The following is a 9,245-nucleotide window of genomic DNA, read 5'->3' on the forward strand; positions in this document are numbered from 1 at the left end:
ACTCTTTCCTTGACCTTCCATTTGTTGTTGACATGCTTGTAGAAACCCTTCACATCCCTTGCTAGCTGCAACTCCAATTGTGCTTTGGCCTTCCTAACTTTATTCTGGCATGAATGATTCCACTTCTAGTAAGCTTTTTAGTGAGCTAAATCTCTCCGAAGAGTTCCCTGCTAAACCAATCTGGTATTCTACCATACTTGGCAGTCTTTCTGTACATGAGGACGGCTTGTTACTGCGCCCTCAGTAAGGGTTCTTTAAAATACAACCAGCTGTCATGGACTGCTTTCTCCTTCAGACTGGCCTCCCAGGAGATCCTGACCATCAGTCCCTTGAGTCTGCTTTTCTGAAGTCCAGTCTTTACTCTGCTGCTCTCCCTTCCTTCCCTCAGGATCCTGGTCACTGTTGCCAAATTGCCATCTCCTTCTATATTCCCCATCAATTCTTCCTTGTTTGTGAGCAGCAGGTCAAGAATGGGATGTCCCCTACTTGTCCTCTCTTGCACCAATGAGTTGTCCCCAACATTCTCCAAAAGAATTGCTCATGCAATTTGTTAACATTGTGCAGGCAATATGGTATATAGTTATTGTAATATTTAATGGGCAATTTTTATTGTTAAATTTTATTAACAATAACTTTGTTAACAAGAATTTGCAGAGATCCATACCGAAAGTAACTTAACCCAGGCACATCCTAAAGGAGCTGTTGTGACTTTTCAGTGAGACTTTTAATGCTTGAGGGCTTGTCTACTCTGCCTCAGTACTTTGCCAGTGAATTAGGTCCATGCGACTATCTCCTAAAATGGAATTAATATATCTACCTTATTTTGGAGCCTAGCACATGCCAATAAGCACACTCGCTTGCTCTCTCCCTCCCATCCCCACTTTCACTCCCCACCCCCTGTCACCAAGGTGGCTATATTATTTCTGTTTTGGGTAGCAGGGCACATAGCATACATAGCATTGAAGGAGCAAATCCTGGCTGAAGATGTGTGCCTGTCTGCAGTCAAAAGTAAGGCCCTGCAGTCAGTGATGGGTTTTCAGAATACATTCCTCTCTTCAGCTTAGATGGCTCTTTGCTCTGGCTGTTGTGGTTTCTGGTATTATTAGACATGTAACTCTCCCCAGACCTTGAAAAGGAAACTAGATGCTTAACTCAGGGGGGTTGGATTCCACTAGATAGTAAAACTGCTAGAAATCTAGGGGTGCAACTAATCCCATCTAGGACTTCAATAGTTCAGAAATATTTGCCCTCCATGCATTTTTTAGAAAAGCGGCACCAATTTAATGGAAAGGAGCTCTCCAAATTGACATTGATCATCTCTTTCTTTTAGATAAGAAGACAGATGGTTGAAACAAGCAGCTGGAGACAACACTGAAAAATCTTGTTTTATATCTGTCACCAGAATTCAATAATAAAACCCCATTTCCAAACAATGTTGAATAAGAGTATATTGACTTAAAAATTGAACTCAGTTTGTTTGTTTTTCCCCACAGAAACAAAACATGCCAGCCAACTGCTCAAACAAGAAATCTTGACCAGTTTCATTAATGGGGAATGCATGTAAATAGGTATATTAAAATGTTTCTGTAGCACTTCATAGTAATTATAACTAGAGCTGGGAAGGTTTTGATTAATCTTTTTCTCATTGAAAATTGCCACATAAGCAGATTATTATTTTCAAAACAGGGTTAATTTGACAAATCTTCCCATCCAAATTTTACTGAGTAAAAGGCTTAAAATGGTCTTAACACCCCATCTTTATATTTCTTGAACTGAAATTATTTTTTTTCTCATTGAAAAACTTCTCACTTTAAAATTTATACTAGATTTAGAATAAAAGAAGATTACAACAATAGTCCATTGAAACTAAAACTGCAAACTAAATATTGAGGGCATATCTATATATGCACATTTACTGCACAGTATGGACGTGCGTTGACATGCACACTCCTGTACTGCACAGTAAATATGGTGATTTACACTGACTTGAGTGTAAATTTGATACCTGCATCGTGCAGGTATCAAGTTTACACCCGATTAGTTACTGTGCAGTAACGCAGTGTAGATGCCTTACTGTGCAGTAATACGGTGTGTGGACTGACTTGAGACTAAAGTTAGTCCCAAGTCAGTCCACACACAGTGTTAATGCGCTTTAACACCTGCATGTGTAGACAGTGGTCTATTCCTGCTTACTGCGTAGTAAATTTAAGATGGCATAAATACATGTGTAGACACGCCCCAATTATCGTGTACTGTTTGTGAAAACCTGGGATTTTCATTTTGCCCTGCTTTGGGATGGGATTTTTTTTGGACATGTTGACAATTTGCAGGATAGGAAAATCAGTTTCCCCATCCATCCATAACTATAATTTTGCAATCCAATTTAAAGAAACAATCCAATACTGTGCAGAGTATACAAATAAAACTGCTGAATATAGCATGTGTCAGTTATGTTATTTTGGGTTATAAAAACCCCCCATCTTATTGTCACAGACTTGTAAGAAAACTGTCTGAGCAGTAAAGACAAGCAAGAAGCGATGACTTTTTTAGAGGATTTGGCTCAGAGGAATAAGATACAGGAATACAATATGTGGTAAAAATAAGGCCTGACTTTATTTATTTGGAGCAACTCCAAATTGTGCAATACATATCAGAATAGCACAGATTTCCAATGGAAGACCATGCTTTAGCAATCAAAGGGAATATGTTATACCCCTTAAAACAGTAGGAGATATTGGGGCTACATCCTTTTAAGCCTCTGAAATAGATACTAGACTGCCATTTGCTGTCACCAAGAATGAAGTTAAATGTTCGGTTCATTCCATCCTTGCTGGGATATGGCTACCTCAGAATTGTCAAAAAATAGTATGCAGAGTTTCTGAGCCTGCAGCTGTATCTGCCCGATGATCATATCAGAAGAAGGGAATAAGTATGTGAACACCTGCTCTCTTGAAAACCCTAGCATGGTACACCTTGGTAGCAATGCCAACACTAGTGTACATGGATCTACCACACTGCAGACCCAGGAAATGGAATCCCTTATGGCAAGGATGGCTAGCCTGTGGCACACCACATATTAGGAAGGAGATCAAAATTGCATTTAGGGAGGGTGTGGGGCTAATTTGTGGCACACCTGCCACAGTGGTTGGCACCCACTACTTTATGGCTTACATATTCACAAATGCTGGCAGGAGGGCAGACATTGGGCACACCTATGCCATCAGTGGCCCCCATCACATTTTGGAAAATCCACTTGCTGAAAGCTAGCTCTTATTTCAGACCCATCCCTGACGCCAAAATCCAATGGGTAAAAAAGTCTAATCATGATGTTGTAAACATCCTCTGCCACTGCTCTCAGCATTTGACTTACCTGCATGAAATGAATTAGCCCTGGATGTTTCACAGTCAGGGGAAGCAAGTCAGAAAATTGCAGTGGCTTCCCGGTTCTGTACTAGTACTGGTTTCCCTAGCACCATCCACTGACAAGTCCAGGAAGATCTGCTTCTTCAAGAATTTTTGCATGAACTGCTGTTTATTCCACAGCTCCAAAATAATGTGCCTCATCAATCAGTGCTAGTTATTATAGGCTATTCCCAGGGGAGGATGATCTCTGTCCCTTCTGTTAGTACTGCTCCACTTTGCTTGGAATAATTAAATATTCACTGGAGCTGAGGCAAGAACTCATCTCCCATGCAAGTGTCCTAACTACCAGGCCTAAGATTAAATTTCTCTTCTTATCTGTGAATGTAGCCATGTCTAAACAAGATGATAATTTTTTAATTGCATACACAAGTACAGTAACATCCCCAAATGGCTTTTTGGTGATGCTGACTGCATAGTAACTCATTACTACTACACAGTAGTGTTGCGTCGCACTTCATGCCATGCGATGCTACTGCACAGTAGTAATGAGCTACCATGCAGACAGCATCTTGTATAGATGCAGCCTGCGTAAGTATTCTAGTCAAAGTTGGAAAGTTTGAGACCCATTAATGGTTAGGGTGCTCATCTGGGAAGGGGAAAGAAGGTGGTGTGGAAAAGGAGGGAACACCTGATTTCAGGTTCCTGGGCCAGTGAACGTTTGTTTACTCAAAACTGAATAGGTTCGAGAGGGGAGACTGAAATGACCCAATGAGCGTTCATCCAGAATGCCTACATGCTGTGTGAGCATCCTAATCAGTGTTCTTGGACAATAGGACAAGCATCACCGGATTTGCAGATTATTTTGGTGGTAACTGAAACTACATCTTGTGGGGGTTACTAAACTAAATAAGTGAGGAGAAGAGCAAAACCTTCTCATGCCAGCACAGAAACAGAAAAATGTCAGTTTCATGGCTGGTATGATCAGTGAAAAAATACAAGAACAGTTGGGTCTCCAGGAAACACCCGGCAATGATTTTAGCACTGAGATCTATGGAGATGGCAAATGGCTAGTGTCACAGCGGGGTCCTACAGGAGGGCCGTGATCTCCTTAAGGCCCCCTTCCTCCATGCCAAGTCGGCCCATGGCCCCCCTCTGATTTTTGCCTGCCACATCTTTGCTGTTTAGATAAGTTTGGGAGGCTGCCTTACGTCTTCTTGGACACGGCTTGTTGTGACCTCTGTCCCCGTGGACTGCCAGGCACCTTGTGGGTCTTGTCCTGCAAGTGGGTGCTTTGGGGCACCCTAGCCTTATGGGCTATGCGTGGCTCCAACCACCCCTTATACCACGCCCCAAGCCTCACAGCTGGAATAGATTTTGGTCTGTCAAATTTACACTCGCCCTCTCTCCGGGATCCTCTGCAGCGCCGCCCTCTCTCCGGGGATCCTCTGCAATGCTGCCCCTTTCGGTAACACTGCCCCCTTCTCTGGGGCTCTTTAGTCCTGCTGCCCTCTCTCAGGGCCTTCTTAAGTGTCGCCCCCTTCTCTAGGGCCTTCTCAGTACTGCTGCCCTCTTTTTGGGCCTTCTCGGTCAAGCCGCCCCTTTCCCGGGGCTCTCCGTGCCCACGCTGGGCCTTCTCAGTCAAGCTGCCCAGTCTCTCGGGTCCACCACACTGCTGCCCCCTTCTCCAGGGTTCACCATGCCCGCACTAGGGCTTCTCAACCACCCCTCTCTGGAGCTGGGGTCTATGCACCCCATACGCAACACCCTTACTGGCACTGGGGTCCCCACACTGCTGTGGGTCCCCTATGAGGCCTCCTCCAACCCCTAATAGCCTCACCCAAACCACCAGTGATAAACAACAGCAAAGCAAAACACAAGCCCCTAGGCTATAATGTAACTTAAAGCCGCCCGGCTAAAACCACATGGCTCAGACATCCTAGAGCTGCCATCCTTCACCCGGCTTGAGCTGTACCTGCGGTCAGGCTTCTTCTCACATCTTTGCTCCAGGAGCTCCTTTCTCTCTGGCTGCTGGCCGGGAACTGCGTGGCCTCAGCTCCTGGGCTTTATGAGAGCCAGGCCCTGCCCCTTGCAGCCAGCTGACCGCTGGCAGGTGTGGGTCGTTTGCTGACTCCAGTTGGCCTGGCAACCACCAGCTGGGCTCCTTAGTCACTGCTAGGGCTCTTTCTCTCGCAGTTTCTCCTTTTTAGGAGCAGGGCACCTTGGTGCTCTGCAACAGCTAGACAAGTGATTCTCAACAGGGTATATTGAGACTAGGGTTGTCAACCCTCCAGGATTGTCCTGGAGTCTCCAGGAGTTATATATAAATCTCCAGGAAACTCCTGAGTTACGTGGAAGTTAAATGATAGGGCATGCATTAAAATAAATATTAAATGTTGAATCCAATTTATACAGTAGTCTAGTGGGGTTTTAAAATGTAATAGTAATGTGCATTTGCCTTCCTGTTGTAAAGTCGACACACCGTACTCCATAACTGATGCATGCAACTACATGGGCGCATTTGTGTTGTCGCAGGCATGTTGGCGGTTCAGAAACCTCCCAGCATAGATTCAAACAGAGTTGGCAACCCTAAATGAGATCCTTTCAAAGGTCTCACAGGAAGTTGTGCAATGTTAGCACTGCTAGATGTGCAAACATGATTCACAAAATAAATCCAGAGATTTCAAATAGGAATCTATTGCGTTAAAAACATACTGACCTGTTGTGCGCTTTCTGCAACAGAGCCCTCCCCCCCTGCCCTCCCCAGCAAAAAACAACAAAAGAACTACTTAATAACTTTCCATAGTTCAAAAATTAAAGAAACCTAAGTGCAAGCATTTTCCAAGGTGTCACCTGAATCTAGTTAGGGTTGTCTCAAGTCTAAAAAGGTTGAGAATCACTGGGATAGACTATTTAATGCAATATAATGGATGGCTCTGTTAGCAGCGGACATTTTAAGTGGCAGAGTTTTTGGCAATGTTTCAGTACAATCTTTACAAATTGTAGGCAGGAACTGAATACATGAGGTGTAAGATGAAATGTGATTGTAGCTGTACCGTGAAAAGCAAGAGATTCAAGAATACATTGATTATATTTACAGTAACAGAAAATAGATTTGGTCATGCCAGGTTACATTTCTGGGTGCACTGTCAGACTCAGATAAGCATTCCTGTCGGGACTACAGTGGTGGAGCTCCCCACCAGCAAACTTCAAAGTGGCAAAGGCACAATTGGGTCCATAAGGATTAAAACTCAGAATAAAGCCTACAAGCAAAATTTTCCTCTCTGATTTGCATTGTGGATCACTTCTCTAGAGTCTCTGTTGTTCTACACTTCTGCCTGTGAAATGTGTGCAGAATAGGCAATAGAGATCTGCAGTGCAGATAGAAGATGAGAATCTCTAAGTTACAGTTCTTGGGTGTACTAGTACTAAGAAATTGTGCTAAATAACAGAGACTCAGCAGGGTGACTTCTGCCTCTTTTTGTCGGGGGGGTGAGGTCACACAAGGATCTAAGAGAAGCATTGTCCTCAATTGTGCCAAATTTTGATACGAAACAGTTCTTCCTCACTTCATTTAAAAAAATGTTCCTCCCCCCGCCCCATGTTTCCTTTCCTTTTAAAAATGAAGGTGCTACAGCACAACATTTTTACTGAGCAGACTTGCGAATGGCATTTCTGATCTTTCTGAGTCAAGTCCTAAGGATTATTATACAGGAAATTTAATGGTCAGTGAGAGTGTGTATTTGCAGCACAATAATTATTTTATACCAATTCCCTAGTGGACAGTGGAAATTAAGCATAGAACCATAGATTTTGAAAGTGGAGCAAGCTACCTGGCACTCATTGGGCACATCCACATTAGTGTGCATGTCTCAAAGCCCTTTGAGACACTGCAAGAGGCACTTGCAGGAATGAGAAAACATTCTCCATGGTACAAATTTGCAGCATGGGGGGCCCCCCCAGTGACCAGTGAGCGACTGGGAGGGGGGGTCCCTGCAGCTGATCCTGCTGACCAGGAGGGGGTGCTCCGGCCGATCACTGCAGTCACTTCTGGGAGTGGCTCTGGCTGATCGCTCCAGCTGCTCCCACTTCTGGGAGCACAACAGCACTCCACTCCCTGGCTGGTGCTTGCAGGGTGGGCACCGGCACTCTCACCTGCCCATCGCCTAAGTGACAAGTGCAGCCAGTCAGGGGGGTGCACTGGTGCTCTTAGGAGGCACACATGTACTCCCACACACGCCTTATCCATTGCCACTGCCTGGCCCCATTCGGCCTTTGGCCCAAACTTGGCCTGGGACATCCTCAGATATGTGGTGGCCACATGCCCCCTCTCTGGGACCTCTACTCTCACACACACTCTGGGTGCTTTGCCTCTGGGCTCTTTGCACCTCACTGGGGTCACTACTGTGCCTCACACTCTCTCCCCCTCACTGGGGCTGCTGGGCCTCATGCCCCTTGGGCCTCAAGGATGGGTATCCGTCCACGTGCTTGGACCTCACCTCATATTGAGGCCTTCCACTAAGCCTCAGGTCCCCCTGGCCCCCATGGTATGTCATCCAAACCTGGTGCTTTTCTCTCGGGATGTGCTCCCCTAGCCTTTTCCCTCCACAGGATCACCCATAAGGCAGGTGGGGCTGAGGCTTTCCAGCATCCCATACTCACTTTTCAGTAGAGAGGCACAGGTGTGGCATATCCTGGAGACTGCCCCACCACACCATCCAACCCCAGCAGGGTGTAGTTTTAGGTTATGCCCCAGGACTACTGCAGGCCTACCTGCCCTGGTCTTATTCTTCCCTCAGTGGGCTCCTTGATGTTCTTTGTGGACTGCTCATTCCTGGGCACTCTGTTCCAGCCTCTATCTCATAATATAACCCAAAGCCACTGGCCCCATCTCTCTCTCAGGCCCCTTACAGGGTACCTCCATCAGGTGGCTGAGCTTCAGCCTCCATCCTTCTAGCCTCCTTCCTGACAGACCCCCTTATTCTCTCATTGGTGATCTCTCCCTTGAGAGACCTTCACTCACTTGCTCCCAGCCAGAGCAGTTGGGGTGCCAGAGCTCTCCGCTGCCCTGGCTTGCCCCTTGCAGTAGGCATACTTGCCCTTCAGCCACTTTGGCCCAGGGCTCTCAACTGGCCCATTTACAAACAGCTGACTCCGCCCACTTGATAAGAGTCCACCCCTGGGCCCCCCCATAAAGCAGTCCTCTTACACCAGGCTTGCCTGGAGCCTCACAAATCTTGTGCAAAGAGGCTTTTTACTTCATTGGAGTCATCTGAGCCCCTCCAGAAACGCCCCCAGGGTCAGCTCCACTCCCCAAGTTTTCCCAGACCTACCCTAACCTCCAAAAATTGTGGGAACAGCAGTATTCAGGCCAGATGATGTTCAGCCTTCGGCTCCCTAGTTGCAAGTGGCAGCTCTGTTTCTTGGGTCTGGTCTTATACCCTGGCTGCCCAGCCCTCCTCCAATCAGGTAGCCCCCTGGCTACCATGTGACCACCTGATTGGGTCTGCTTCCATCTGTAGGTTGGTCTGCAGCCTGCTTAAGTCCTTAAAGTGGCAGGCACCCAAAGGTGCTCTGCCACAAGTAGACATATATACCAATTTTGTTTGTGCAGTTTGGTGACCTGTTTCAGATTTATCCTCAAATTTATGACAAACATTTACTGGAGCCCATGGAAGAGGAGGTTCTTAGCATGTCCATCTGCCCTTCCCTCAGCAGACTTGGACTTCCCCTGGTCCTTGGCTGTCTTTCGAAGGATCCTGATGAAGTTGACATTCTACCTGCCCTTGCAGTAATACCCCTTCAGTAGACAGAGGGCTGAAGCCATTTCCTAACTCACTCTGCTTCTTATAATCTAGTCAGCAGCTCTGCGGCTGCTCCTTCCC

Source organism: Alligator sinensis, unplaced genomic scaffold, assembly GCF_000455745.1.
Source record: "Alligator sinensis unplaced genomic scaffold, ASM45574v1 scaffold47_1, whole genome shotgun sequence".
NCBI lineage: Eukaryota > Metazoa > Chordata > Crocodylia > Alligatoridae > Alligator > Alligator sinensis.